The sequence below is a fragment of the Pyxicephalus adspersus genome, chromosome 7, assembly GCF_032062135.1.
Source record: "Pyxicephalus adspersus chromosome 7, UCB_Pads_2.0, whole genome shotgun sequence".
Classification (NCBI taxonomy): Eukaryota; Metazoa; Chordata; class Amphibia; order Anura; family Pyxicephalidae; genus Pyxicephalus; species Pyxicephalus adspersus.
In genome coordinates, this window is record NC_092864.1 from 41681303 (window position 1) to 41696396 (window position 15094).

General features: G+C 39.6%; 1 protein-coding gene across 9 annotated transcripts in view; it reads left to right on the forward strand.

Moving 5' to 3' along the window:
- Positions 1-15094, forward strand: part of PKP4 (plakophilin 4) — a 180748-nt gene that overhangs the window by 15829 nt on the left and 149825 nt on the right. For 8 of the 9 annotated variants that reach the window (XM_072418185.1, XM_072418187.1, XM_072418186.1 and 5 more), the window contains exon 2: positions 10874-11025. The exons of the other annotated variant lie outside the window; for it this stretch is intronic. The gene's annotated coding sequence lies outside the window, so the exon portion shown is untranslated. The remainder of the gene's footprint in view (positions 1-10873; positions 11026-15094) is intronic. 9 annotated transcript variants of the gene reach the window in all.

Here is a 15094-nt window from a genome sequence, read left to right on the forward strand (position 1 = left end):
AAATGAATTGTATTGCAGTCGTTCATGGTTCGTGGATCCATCCTGAATTTGGACGAGCGCTGTACACATGTCAGATTCTCGTCCGATAACGACGCTGAAGAAATAATCGGATGAGAATCATCTGACGTGCGTATGTAGCCATTGAAGATGGTTTGTTTTTCCCTGCAGCCGATTGATGGCAATAACAGTCCGGACATTTTTTGCTTCCTAATTACAAAACATACAGCTTTCTATGGAAAATACCACTTATCTGATTATTTTGTGACATGCCAGAAGTTTATTCAGACAGTCTTCAATAACCAAAGTTACTAAAAGAGGCAGCATTGGATCTTGTAGTAGAAGTACCAGTCTTATATTAGCTGAACCACAAAATGTTGAAATGAGCTCCATATGTGAGAGCCAGTACAATACATGTGATTATCTGCAATCTTCACAAACCAAAATAGATGTATCCCGTTGGAAAGATATTGCATTCCCCCCTCGTGTGTTGGCTCTTCTGGTATTGTTTATTGCAGGTTTGTAATTTACGGGCTGAATTTGGAAAGTGAAATGTCTTGGCTGCAACCAAAATACCGCAGGATGATCTCACGATCATGCTTTGCCTTGATATAGATGTGTGCTAATTGCTTGTAGGTCTGCCTTTGGTTTCTGGATTTTCTCCCATGTTAAGGTGTACCTGTCTCCTGAGCACAGCACAGGCAGTCATTGTATGCACTCTAATAAGATTTTAAAGCATCAAAATCCAGTGATAGTGAGGCTTTATTATTAAACAGTATTTATATAGCGCCAACATATTATGCAGCGCTGTACATTAAATAGGGGTTGCAAATGACAGACACAGAAGGAGGAGAGGAGCCTGCCCCGAAGAGCTTACAATCTAGGAGGTGGGGGAAGCAGCACACAATAGGAAGAGGGATATGGAATTGTGGAAAGTAGTCAGGGTTTTAGGAGACAGAAGAAGACGGGTAGGCAAGTTTGCAAAGATGGGTTTTTAGGGCTATTTTAAATGAGCAGAAAGTAACAGCAAGCTGAATGGGACAAGGAAGACCATTCCAGGGAGTCGGGGCAGCTCTAGAAAAGACTTGAAGCCGTGCATGTGACAATGAGTTATGAGTGAGGAAGTCAGTAGTAGGTCATTGGAGGAGGAGGGAGAGCGGCTAGGGGAGTATTTTTCTATCAGGTCAGAAAGGTAAGTGGAACAAGGGCTGTGGAAAAATTTGAAGGCAAAGCACAGGAGCTTGAATTTGATTCTAAGGTGAAATGGAAGCTAATGTAGAGAACTGCAAAGAGATGCAGCGGAAGAAGAGCGGTGGGAAGGATGGATGAGTCTGGCTGCAGCATTCATAATAGATTGTAGAGGAGAGAGTCGGGTTAGTGGAATACCGGAGAAAAGACATAAGTTTAATGCAAGTTTAAGCTTACAAACCAAATGCTTAGTGGTGGGTTGTACTCCTAAAGTGAATGTTATGTGAAAGAAAAACAGCAAGCTAACAACACTCCTAAGCGGTAGACATTTTACAAAACCTTTAAATATCATAATTAGTCCTAAAATATATTGTGTGAGCCGTGATAAAATATTTAGAGGCCCTCAGCTTCCCTTTGACTTTACCTAATTGAACATTTGGACATGGTTGTCTCTAGTGGTCCATCCTAATATCCTAATAAAGGATTGTTAAATAGGGGGAAAGGATCAGTAAGTGAGCAGATCTCTGTTTATAGCATACACCTGAAATTGGGTTACTCACCAGGTGCACAGTAAATAATTTAAAGAGACATTGTCACCTTTCTATTCAGGACATGCAAATTGGTGAGCATATCTTGCTGGGGGAAGGGCTGGGTTATCAGAATCCATTGTCCCTTTGTCATTAATAAACAATTTGTCTGTTTAAGGATTAATGATGGTGCTTGGATAAACCAATAAGTGCCCATCACTTTGGCATCCCCTGTATTTCACCTTACTTATTCACTTTAAATAGCGCTATTATGGCTTTCTGAATTAGCCGTAGTCTTCACATAGATTTCATGCAAAATTCCATAATACTTTCAAGTGAAAAAAAATCAATTCACTCTTGTAGACGAAAACCTTCTGATATTTTTAGCTTTGTGCCTCTTTAGAATCAATTTCACACTCGTGTGTCTGCTTGGTATTCTTTTGTGAAATGCCTTCTAAAGAAACAGACGTTAGCCTGCTATAAATTTGAAATCATTCTTAAGGGAAACCTGTACAGTGGGGTTCCTCCAGAGCTTGCTAGGGGTTCCTCTCAGGTCAGTTACCACTGACACCAATGATCTGTATTCTTCCTAGCTGTGCATATAGTTGTTCTCTAATAAATTCCTTTTTATTTCTAATTCTTTTGAAAGTGTTCTTCTGGTTGTTTGTGGTTTCATTATTTGAGCCAGATTTTGAGCACGTTTTATTTCTGACAGAGTGATCTCATTTCTCTTCTTTTGTATGTAATGCAAGCAGGTTGTGGCATAATTCTGTAACTATACCATCTTGATAATCATATATCATTACCACAGTCTAAGGACAATTTTAGGGGGAAGTCAGTGAATCTAACCGCATTTTTTTGGCATGTGGGAGGAAACTGGAGTACACTGAGGAAACCCACACAAACTCCATGTAGATAGTGCCCTGGCTGAGATTCGAACTTGGTACTTATTGCTACAAAGTCCAGAGTGCTAACTACTCGGTCACAGTGCTTTCCCCTAATTCTTCATGGAAGTGGTCAGTGGCTGGCTTCCGGAGGGATTTATGCAAAAATCAAAATGGTGCCAACACCCCTACATTAAAAACAGCAGTAGTCATTTGTCATATATTGTATGTCCTAGGACTTTATTTTCTGCACCTGTAGTCCTGGGCAGTAAACTTTGCAGGTTTTCTCAGATCTGTGGCTGATTTACTACTGAAACAAGAAGATGAGACAGATTTTTATGCAAAAGAAACACAAATAAGTGGTGACTTGGGGCATGGTTTTATATGAAGTGATCAAATCAGTCTCATGTTTAGCATTGCTTGGCTGTATGACTGAATTGATAAATCCCCCCGGTTCCAAGGGCAATTTAAGACTAAATAGCAGGCTTTTTCACGAGAGAATGTGTTATTTGGCCCAAACTACAAGCAAAAATCTCCAGCACCGCAGACCCAGTAAACATAATGCCGCAAGTCATGGTCGTTAGCCAAGAGCTGGAAACCATTGTGCTTTGGCATCTCGCTACTGCAATTCCCAATGGAGGTGAGCATACTGTTATATCTGGGGAAGGCAAACCGTTTACGAGAGGCTCTGCTTGTGTTGCTTTTCACTTGCCGCAGGCCTTGATGTATGAATTTCAGAATATTTTCCCAATGCCTGTCCTTTTTATGCTATGAGAACCCACTGCAGGCAGCCCCAAAGATGTGAACATACTTTTGAAGACTGTCGTTCTGGCATCTGTTAGCCTTTTAAAATGGGGCTGCAAATTCTCCAATTTACACTACAGGGTGGATAGAAGTAAAAGAATGTTTACCGTTACTGTCACGCATGCTTTTTATGAAAAATGCTTGCTGTAAATAGTCTCCCTGCTCCTGATGTATCTGAAGCTTTGAGATTTTAAAACAGGTTTTCCTTCAAACTCACGAAATTGCACAGGTTATTGTCCTGTACTGACATTGCCTACTTCAGTTTTTACTGCACACTGTGAGCTTCTCATACTGTGCATTTTTTAAGCTTTAACAAGTCAGATGAAGTCTAGCTCATTTCCTGATTGGAGGACATCCAAAATCATTTAGCACTCCTTTCACCAGCTGTACTGTCCATGGCCTGGCCCTTTTATCAGTTGTATTTCAGTTCTTTCGGTCATGGAAGTTCAGCAAGTATGGCCATTGCCCAGGGCTTCCTGCATGCATTTTCAGTCTTAGAAATGCCCAAATCATTCGACTGACATGTTCCCCCCCCCCCAGGCATTTTAACATTTTGTATGTTTTCTCCCAAGAGCCAGCCCACTGCATGCACCAAGGTTGAAAGGTCCCGAGGCAGAGAGCTGTGATGTTTTAGGTAGCAAAGTACAGCATCCTGTTTCACCAATCACGTTCTGTCTGAATTGCATGAAACACCGACCTAATTATTTATTGGGACTAAAACCAGTATGTAAGTTTTATATAGAAAATGTAATCACCAGGTCTTTAAACTCTTCTGATGTAAGAATGTATGATGGCTAGTATTTGGTGATTTAGTCCAGGATGGACTGGTGATATCAAACTTGTTCATGGGTAGCAGAATACACTGAGTTTATGTATATGTCTAGTAATGTAAGGATTGTTGTAGTTAAAATAAATGCACCTTCTAATTTCAGATCTTTTTTTTCTCATCATAATTATAACCTATTTACATTTTTGTCTCACTTCATTTCTAACATAAGCGTGAGTTAATCCTTAAGCGAGACACCCAAAATAATGTGATGTCTGAACTTGCACCGCTTAAAAGCCAATTTGAATGACAAAATTGTACAAATGATGTAAAGATGGTGTAGACCAGGGGTTGGCAAACTTTTTGGACTACTAGGCCATTTCAGGAGGTCAAGAAGGTACACTAGGTTAGAAGCGATGCGACAATTCATTAGGCCAGATCCAACAATAGGTAACTAGGGGGGCGTTAGGCCGGACTGGAATACTGGCTAGGTTGTATCCGGCTTAAAGGCCGCAGTTTGCCTACCTCTGGTGTAGAGAAACAGTAAGGGAGCCATTTCAAGACTGTTTAGTGGAGGGATTCCATTATATGGCCATTTCAGATGTTAAAAGTGCTCCGTGAAACACTGAGAAAATTGCTAGAATCCTCCTTCATAATTATTCAGAGACCTAAGAAAAACTGTTAACTGCTGATATATATTGAAAGGGTTCAGAACTGCATTTTGGCAGTTGTTTAGTGAAAATGAGATTGCATATCAGAAAAGCTTCATGGCCACTTTTCCCAGCGATCCTAGAGAAACTGTTCTCCAGCACGTTCTGTCCAATATTGATTTTGGTGTAATATATTGTTCAATAATGATGTTTTTTCTTTTTCATTTACTGTGTAATGATAGTGTATAATATTCATGTCTCCTTGTTGTACATTATCTTCTATATTATTATGGCACAGGCACTAGCTGGCAGTGAGATTTATATTTTTCTGGTATCCATTGGCAATTTAAACTCATTTAAAGCTCGGTAAGGGAAAGCAGTAAGTCTTGTCTTCATTAAATGAGCACAGATCAAAGTACCCACCAGCAGATTTGCATTCTTGAGTTCTTTAAATAAAGGTTTGTATAAAGTGATGATTTTCTTCGTTTACATTGTGGTCAGACTGCCCACTACAAAGGATCTACACAGCTATTTGAGTATTCCTTTAAACTAAAGTTTAAACTAATTTATTAAGCTTTCTGCAAACTGCAGCAATGCAATACACATCAACCCAGACATTTTTTTTAGTCGCGTGGGAAGAAATTCCAGCCCCTGTATTGCGACCCAACTCTTCAGCAAACACCTAAAAACCGGTGGGCAGTTAATGAAAAGTGCTGGGTGGTGCACCCTGCTAAAAGGAGCTGGGGAGAACATGATGATCTGTGCACAGTACAGCCAACTCTAATCTGCTGTTTGTGGCTGTCTGTGACTTTATCAATATTATCTATACAATTTTATTGTTTGTGTTTAAATGAAAAGTAGGTGTTGATCAATGTTTTTTTTCCTTCTCAGAGCCGTTTAATTGTAAAGATGCATTTAAATTGCTTTTCTCATTTTTTTACAAGCCATGATGAAGTTGTGTGGATAAAACATTTTTTCATAATCTGTTGACTGACCTTTTGGCATAAAGATGCGTTTGCTAAAATATATAATTTGCTGTCAGTGTGTTAAGGAATACAAGGATGTTTAAGCTGCATGCACAGGAAACATCTATATGTGTACTGTGTTTTAGTTTGTATAAAACCGTGTCTCCTATGGAAAACCTAGAGGAATTCTATTTAGTTTGCTGCTGTTTATCAGCATTACACCCTAACCTTATCTGCAACTTTATGATCTCCTCCATCCTCTTTCAGCTATTTTCCACATAAATTTGTTACAGTGGCAGCTGCACATTCTTGCTTTGGGCCAGATTTTTGCTAGTGACAGTGATGGACCATGTCTTTACAGGATGTGCCAGCACTGCTGTTTGTAGTCCCCAACAAGAGCCTGTGTGGCTTTTCAGAAACGTTTGTTTACCCTGTGCTAAGGAATGCATGAAAAAGAACCTTCATGGCAGGATCTCCAGGCATATACTGATAAAGCAGATCTAATCCCAAAATATTATTTGGTTTTAGATTTTCAATATATGGTCTTTTGCAAAAGTTGTCAAGAGGTTTAAAATTTGATTAATCCACACAAATAATAGAAATTAAATAGGAAATGTACTGTGGTTAAATAGATATTTGGGTATTTATTAAAACTTGGGCTACTGATACTGTTTGGGGGTGCAAATAGCTTTGTTTAATGACTTTTTGTTAACTTCAGCTCACTGGACCTCATATAATTTGCTGAGTTCATTTATCAGTTTATCCAAATAAGGGTTCCACCCATGTTAAAAAGGCCTGGAAAGCCTGATCTATATCCTGCTTTGCATTGACCAATCCCAGTTTAAATGCAGGTTGGTGACAAATATCATACAATGCAATGTATTGTTCTACGTGCTATGTTTGGCGTAGAATTAAGTCACCAAAATTAATGTGTTGTATTGTTGCCTGGTAAGATAAAGTTCAATGGAAGTTTGAATGGTTCCTATGTGTTTTAACTGTGTACCTTGCTTGAAATTTAGCCTTTAGCCATATACATTTGTGCATTTCTGCATGGCTCAGGATTCAGCGGTTGTAAAAATGAAACCCAAATTTTTGAGAACAGTGGGGGATGTATTATCATTTTTTTTAAGATGTAGAACTTTATCAGAACTGATGGAGAAACTTGTAGAGGTGCAAAACGTCTTCATCATTACAGGAACATGTCCATTTGAATATCATCAACTACTGCTAGATACAGTGTTTTCCCCAGCCTATTTTAGCTGTGTGCAGCACCCGGCACTTTTCAGTAACCACCTGGATGTTTTTGGGTGGTTACTGAAAAGTTGTGTTATAATAAAAGGGCTGCCACCCTCTTACAGCTTCTTCCCACCCAGCTTTAAAAAGAATACTAGGGAGAACACAGATAAATACTTGTTGTGCACTTAAAATGAAAAATTATCTGTAGTCCTGTCTCCTACACAAAACCTCAGAAGTGCCAATTTTTTTTGTGTTCCAAAACTCCCTTATCATTTATCTCAAGGGGAGAGGAACAAAACCCTTTGCAGACACAACATTGTAGGTTATGTTTTGTCTTCTTTGCTTATTGTTTTTGTTGATGCGAGAAAATTCCCCTGAATTTTTTTGTCCTATGAAAACTCTGCTGATACATTTCTCCAATTAAAAAGTTATTTTATAGATGACCCCCCAAACCTTTTTGTAGGACTGTTGCATAGGTATTGTTGAATAGTTTCCTAGGAATAAATGCTTCCAAATAGAATGTGACGGCTCTTGTGTGAGTTTTATTGTACCAGACAAATGCAATGGTCTCCATCACTCCATCCTGTGATCTGCTGGCAGGGTTATGGTTGCTTTTCTGGGTGGTTTGGTTGGTATGGAAATAGAAGAATGTATATACATTTTTATTTTTTTTACTATATTTGTCTTCGATTTTACAATAAATTGTAACGTATATTGCATAGGATTCCTATACTTAACCGTAAATAACATCAGACTTGGTTTGGTGTACAGGAAACCTGCCATCCACCTCCCGTAATTATAATCAGGCACATTATGTAAAGTGGTCTGCAGCACATTGCACCATTAGTACTTGTTGCTAAGCTACGGTATGGTTCTACGGGAAGTTTATTTGCATGGGTTGAGGTGTGGTTATTAGGCCTTAAAGTGAAGTTTCAGACACTTAAAACCCTTTTCCAATTAGATATTGATAGTAAAGTTTTAATCCAAAAAAACAGTTGTATATTGCTATTTCCATGAATTGGTGACCTGGAACAAACATGCAAAAATGTTTCAATGAAGAAAAATATCTCTATCTGCGTGCCTGTTATAAATCGGTGTCCCAAATTATTTAGAGCTTCAGACTGTCAACTAGCATTTGGCCTAGCTTTTGCAATTATCATGATCGAGGAGGTCAATTCCGCAATCCTAAGCTCTAAGGCTAAGTCACACGTGCAGTGGTTATCATCTCAGGGCTGATATCGGACGAGAATCTTCCTGGTGGGACGATGGACGACGAACGATTGCAATGGAAATAAAGGGGGAAAGAGTGCAGAAGCGTGCCGCTCCTTCGTTCTCCCTCCTCCCCTCTCCATAGAGCAGAATGGTGCTGTATGTACAGCGCTCGTTCATGCATCGTGGATTGTAAAAGATCCTTTCCAACCACAATTATTGCAGGTGTGTACATTGCCTAACACTGCATATTTTGCAGTTGAAGCACTGTGATCTGCATATTATCAATTTTCGCATAAAATGTTTATTAGTGATCAATTTGACTTTTCTAGAGCTGCCCACCACTCTCTGGAATGGTCTTCCTCGTACTATTTTGCTTGCTCCTACTTTCTGCTCATTTAAAAGAGCCCTTTAAACCCCGTTTTTGTTTTTGTTTTTTTGTTTTTCAAACCTGCCTGATTAATAATTACCTTCTATTGGTCTTTGCCTTGGTGGACCTCTACATGCCCTAGGTTTTGGCCCTAAATCATGTGAGTGCTTCGAGAGTAAATCCTGTCAGTGAAAAGATGGCCAGATCTTTTTATGATCAAGGGTGTGAATCTAGTAAACTATTGTAGTTCAGTGTTCACCCAGAAATTTTTTTTAAGCCAGGTGGTAAGAAATTTGTAGGCCGTGGCAGCAGTGACACAGTTAAAGAATAGAAGTGATTTTTGTGCTCAAATCACAGCTATGTGAAAGTTCTCTGCTGGATAAAGAAATATAAACAAACCCTTCACTACTATTTCGGTGTGTTCAAATGCACCTACGGCTTACCACCATAGTAGTTGACTTCTGTGAAAGGGATTTGTGCTGGTAGCTGGGAGAAATTTTTGTACTTTTTTTGAAAGTGAATTACGTCTTGCTTTCTGGATGAGAGGCTATGGTAAGTCTTTAGTCGGTGTAGTTTAAAAGTTCTGTCCTCACCCATTAATAAAGGATATTATATCTCCTAAGAACTCTCAAAAAGTTTGCCCTAGTGCAATGCATGTTTCTGAGCCAGGTAGTCTGTTTTTTCTATTTGTATCTGAAGGTCTGATTTTTGTGCTAGCGAAAATCATTACAGGAGAAATATATAGGACCTTTTTCTGCAAATGCTGCTTGCCTGGTTTGGCTGTCATACAGTCACTTCTGTAGTCTGCTTTCTAAGGGAGAGAATTTAAGATTTTGTGCTACGCTTTGAAATCCTCTGTCAATACACAACATTCCATACCTTCTGCATGATGAATTTCCGAGCTTATCGAAAAACTCCAGCCTGTGATGACTTAACCCACATGTTCTTGAAATTTTGCTGTTGGTTTTGGAATGATAAACTTGAATTACTGAGTTTTACTGCTAACATTTACTGCCTAACCTAAAAATATGAATGAACTAGTAAGATTACAAAACAACCAAACTGGATCAAGCAGAATACTAGGGAAACATCTACCCCACAAAATCACCAGCATAGGATTCCAGTAAGAGAAGGGAGACTTGATCTGCCAAAGAACACTTACATATTTGCTATTTTGATCTGTGTGAATGAATTGTATGGAGTAAATAGTTGTGAACAGGCTGTAGCTTAGAAAAATTGTTATACTCATAATTAGAATAAATTCGGACTGCAGCACCGGTTTACTTTCTATGCTGCAGTACTGTTGTTTGCACCACACCCATGCATGGGAACTACAAAAAGCTGAGACGTTACACGAGTTCTGTGTACTACTGTTCTCCGTGCCCAGGTGTAGTTATTCTAAACATATACATAAAATGTCCTATCATTATAAAAGCTGGAATTTTATATGTGCACACACTGCAACAGGCTGCTTGACTGACTCCTCTCTGAAGTTTGTCCATTACATTTTTATTTCTGAATGAACTTGTATTTTTGTCTGTTGTATGATAATGATAGGTGCTTGCATCTAATGTCTGTTTTGCCCCAGTCTTAGCTGTGTATGTTCAGAATCACCAGTTGGTAAATCTCATTTTTGTTCTTCAAAGCTTTGAAGAGTAAGTGGGGATTCAGCCTGCAAACATCCCCTGGAAGCTAAAATAACAGTTTTGTTAGGACTTGACTTACTAACAATGGATGCTATGATAAAATGTTATAAATCCATGATTTATTATCTGCAGCTAATTCTACACGATCATGTTGACATTACTGTGAAGTGATGACATCCTGTGAATGGCGCATCATGCAGGCAGATGTAAGCTTGTGTATCTCTGGCGTCCACAGGCCATTGGTAATCGGCGGGGTGTAAAATACTCTCTCTGCTGGATTGTTTGTTGGGAGGGACACGGGAGATTCCTCGCACATTTGTTTTCGTTCTGGTTTGCTTAGACCTGCTTTTTTTATGGTGACTTGGCAGACTTCTGTGCTTCTCTTTACTTTTTCTTTAATACATCCCGTTTCTACAGACTACAGTTTTGGCCAGTGAAATCATAACTAATTTTCCCGTGTCATTCAAGACTGAACATGTATCCCGAGACTCCTGAGCAGGCCTGTTATGTTAAGTCCCAGGTCTGACAAAGTAATCAAGTAGTTATAGTAGTAGTAGATAGAGTTAGATTGTATATATTTTTTTTTCAGTCTGTGAACCCATTGTAAAGCATTAATTCTTTATTTTGACAGAAAATTGCTCCTGATGTCCCCCTAATCTGTACTCGTGGTGACTCTTGCATAGTGCAAACCGTGCAATCCTCAGGAAAGAAACTGTACATGCTGAGCGATATTATAAAGTCTTCATTACAAGTGAACCATAACAATATGTAAGAACAGCTTGGGTAAGTCAGTCCCTGGCATGTGGGGTTTTGTTTTTCCATTTGTTGTACTCACCTGTTCTTCACTAATGACCCTCACAGATTCATCAATGCAATGGTTCTTTGTTTTTCTGGCTCGGGTGCCTCTTCTTGAAGGAGTACATTGCAGAGTCATTGAATTACAGGAAAATTCCAGAGTCCTTTTACGCTTTGTGAATATAAGAGATGTACACAATTAATTTTTAAAGGCAAACTCCTCTGAGGAAGCTGTGATGAAATGCTTTAGATCAGGGGTGTCAAACTTAAATACACAGAGGACCAAAATTAAAAACTTAGACAAAGTTGTGGGCCAACCATGAAATTTACTGAAAAAATTGAGGAAATTTTATTTAAGAAACAATTATTATGCCTCTTTCTCTATTTGTAGCCTTCTGAGTTAAATTTCAATTGTAAACTTTTTGCACAGGCTAACAATAATAATGATTTTCTTTTATGAAAATCCAACCATTCAAGTCAATGACTTGGAGTAGCAAGGAAAATTACAGCTGGGGGGATGTTGGAAACGCCAGACGCGGCCAATGCGGGGCTTGAATTCCCTCCTAATTGAAATAGCACTGCTACTAAAATTCCCGGCATTACTTGTGTCTATAAAACAGTCCAATGCGGGGCCACGCATAGGCAGAGAGCCCACTGGTCTATAGACGCGAATGATGCCGGGAATTGTAGTAGTGTCGCTATTTCAATGCAGCGGCGGGCCAGCTGCAGTTCATATTTAGAATTCATTTGGGGGCCGATTGGGCCCCCAAGGCCAATGTTTGACACCCCTGCTTTAGATCAGGCATGTGCAAACTACGTCCTTTGGGCCATATATGGCCTGTTGGGCATTTTGATCCAGCCCGTCAAGTATTGGTACAAAATTATCCAGTGGCAAAAAAGATGACTAACATCACTGTTCTCACTGAAATTAAATGTAAGTTTTCTTTTACTTTTTAGTAATGGCTTTTACGTTTTATTTTGGTTCGCACAAAGGCTGCTTACCCACGCTGGATTTTTGTCATTGGAAAGGATATTTCTCGATCCTTTCCAACAGCAAAAGACTGAAATATGCATGAACAAGCGAAGTACATACAGCACCATTCTACTATTTGGAGAGGGCAGGGGGAGAACAACGGAGCGGCACTCTGCTGCGCTCTCTCCCCTTCACTTTCATTGCCATTGTTCTTGGATCCGTCATCCATGAATGACATCGGACGGCCACTGTGCACACGTCAGATTCCCGTCCGATATTGGCTTTAAAGCGAGAATCACCTGAAATGTGTACATAGCCAAACACTTACATAGTTATATAGTTACATAGTAGGTTAGGTTAAAAAAAGACATAAGTCCATCAAGTTCAACCACTAGGGAAATAAACATACCCCAGATAAAGAACCCTATAGGACATAGTTGGTCCAGAGGAAGGCAAAAAAATACCCTGGTACAATTTGCTTCAACAGGGGAAAAAAAATTCCTTCCTGATTCCATGAGGCAATCGGATGTTCCCCAGATCAACAGTCATTGTTATTTTTACTTTAAATCCTTAATACCCAGTTATATTCTGTGCTTCTAGAAAATCATCCAGCTTTTTCTTAAAGCTATCTATAGTAGTTGCTGAAACTACTTCCTGAGGGAGACGATTCCACATTTTCACAGACCTTACAATAAAGAATCCCTTCCTTATCCAGAGCTTAAACTTCTTTTCCTCCAGACGCAAAGAGTGCCATCTTGTTCTTTGTAATGATCTCAAAGTGAATAATGGGGGAGAGAGTTCTCTATATGGACCATTTATATATTTATACAGGGTGATCATATCCCCCCTTAAACGTCTCTTCTCAGGGGAGAATAGATTCAGTTCAGCTAATCTCTCCTCATAGCTGAGCTCCTCCATTCCTTTTATTAGTTTAGTTGCCCTTCTCTGCACTCTCTCCAATTCCACAATGTCCTTTTTGTGAACTGGTGCCCAAAACTGGACTGCATATTCCAGATGTGGTCTGACCAATGCTTTGTACAGGGGCAGGATTATGTCTCCATCTCTGCAGTCTATTCCTCTTTTAATACAAGAAATACTTTACTAGCTTCAGATATTACAGCTGGCCTCCCATCCATCTGATACTGGCCTGGCCTGTCTGTTAAATTATATTGTGGCTCCTGAGCCTAAAAGTTTGCCCACCCCTGCTTTAGTTGTAGTATATGTAGCCACACCACAGTTGGGTCCTTCTTTCACTCACCATTTCCTGAACTAGCTAGCCATAAACTTCATAAACCAACAGCTGAATTTGTAGCACCGTGAACACTTTGTTAGACCTGGGGTTCTGGTACCCAGTGATCATGTTTACCTACACATTCCACTGTTGTATTGCACGGGTGATAGAGGTTTTCATCCACATTGCTATTTGTTTACCAGTGATCGACCCTGCAGCCTGCATGATTTGCATTGTAATCCTTTACCAGCTATTGTAAGTTTTTGTGATCTAGCAGATAAGGTTATCACTACTTTGTATGGTTGGCTCTTACAGTTGGCTCTCTATTTAATCAACTCCTACATTGATTCCATTGTATAGCTTTACTTACTGGTTTGCTATTAATCTTTGGATTCAGGACCTCTTTTGGCAGTTCCATATCCTAGGAGGACTGCCGTGGTTGCTGAAGTATTTCCGGCATGTGCAGTTAGCATTACCATGTGTTCTAAGTGTATGAGGAATAATATGACTGCTATAACCATTTATGGCCCAATATCTTGTCTGAGCATATCATGGCGGAATACACTAAACATACAGCAAACTATTTAGATTGCATTTTTCCCCATTAGAGATGAGTTTTGAGGGTTGCACCTTATATTGTGGTACATTCAGATGATCTAGGTTGGTGCAAGAGACAGTTAAAAAAAATCCTTATATAAAGAAGACTATATGTGGATTATATGTGGTTTTAGTTTTTGCAAGTTGTACATTGCTTGTATTATTGGTTTGGTATGTAAGTGACTTATTCATAGATTCATGAACAAAATTGGCCTTTACCTTTTATGAAGCAGTCCTTGTGTTGTGTGATTATTTTTTTGGATGTTGTCATTTATTGCTGCAGGCAATAGGAAGCATTTCTTCAGTCTGCTCTTCTACAATGATCAGTCTTCTACACTGTAATTTTGTGGCAAGTGGAGAAGTCTGGAGCAGGACACTGATCTGTTTCATATTGTACACAGCGAAGAACAAGTTGTGCAATATCAGAGCAATTATCCCAGTGCAGGAAGTAGACTGTGATGCTGGATATTGCCTAAACAAAAATGACATCATGCTTCTGGAGTGAAAAGCATATAAAGGCATTGTCAGGGAGTGTATGGTCATCTCTGTCAGAGGTAATAAATTCCTGAGTAAGGCTACGTACACACGTCAGATGATTCTTGTCTGATTATCGCCTCGGCTAATATTGGATGAGAATTCTGCCATGTGTATAGCGCTCATTGTCTGTCACCCAAGGATGACGAACAATCGTAATGAAGGTGAATGGGGAGAAAGCGCAGCGGGTTGCCGCCCCGTCGTTCCTTTCCTCTTCATAGAGGAGAGCGGCGCTGTATGTGCAGCACCCATTCATGCATCTTCCAGTCTTTTAGTGTTGGAAAGGTTCCTTTCAAACCACAAATCGCATGTGTGTACGTAGCCTCATACATTTAGGGTATTAAGCATCCACCTAACATGAAAAAATATTTGTAATTAGAATAAAGTCTTAATGACTATTCCTGACCTGTGTTGAGCTGCAATGTTCTGCCATGAGCTCAGCCCCCAGACATGGTTGCGAACCAATTTTTTTTTTTTTTTTTAACATGCTTTTGCAGTAGATCACAGTGTGGTTCCCAAACATGACAAGCCTCTATTGGTCATGTGGTTATTTGAAGATTCATGCTGGTTGTTGAAAGATTTGTGGTTACCTGCTGTGCAGTTTGCTGCTACTGTGCACATAACAGCAGATTGCTGTGCACCTGGGAGCTGCCAACTGTGTGGTTTTCACTGCGGGTGAGCCCCCTAAAATACTACACCACAAGGCAGGAACACACACACAC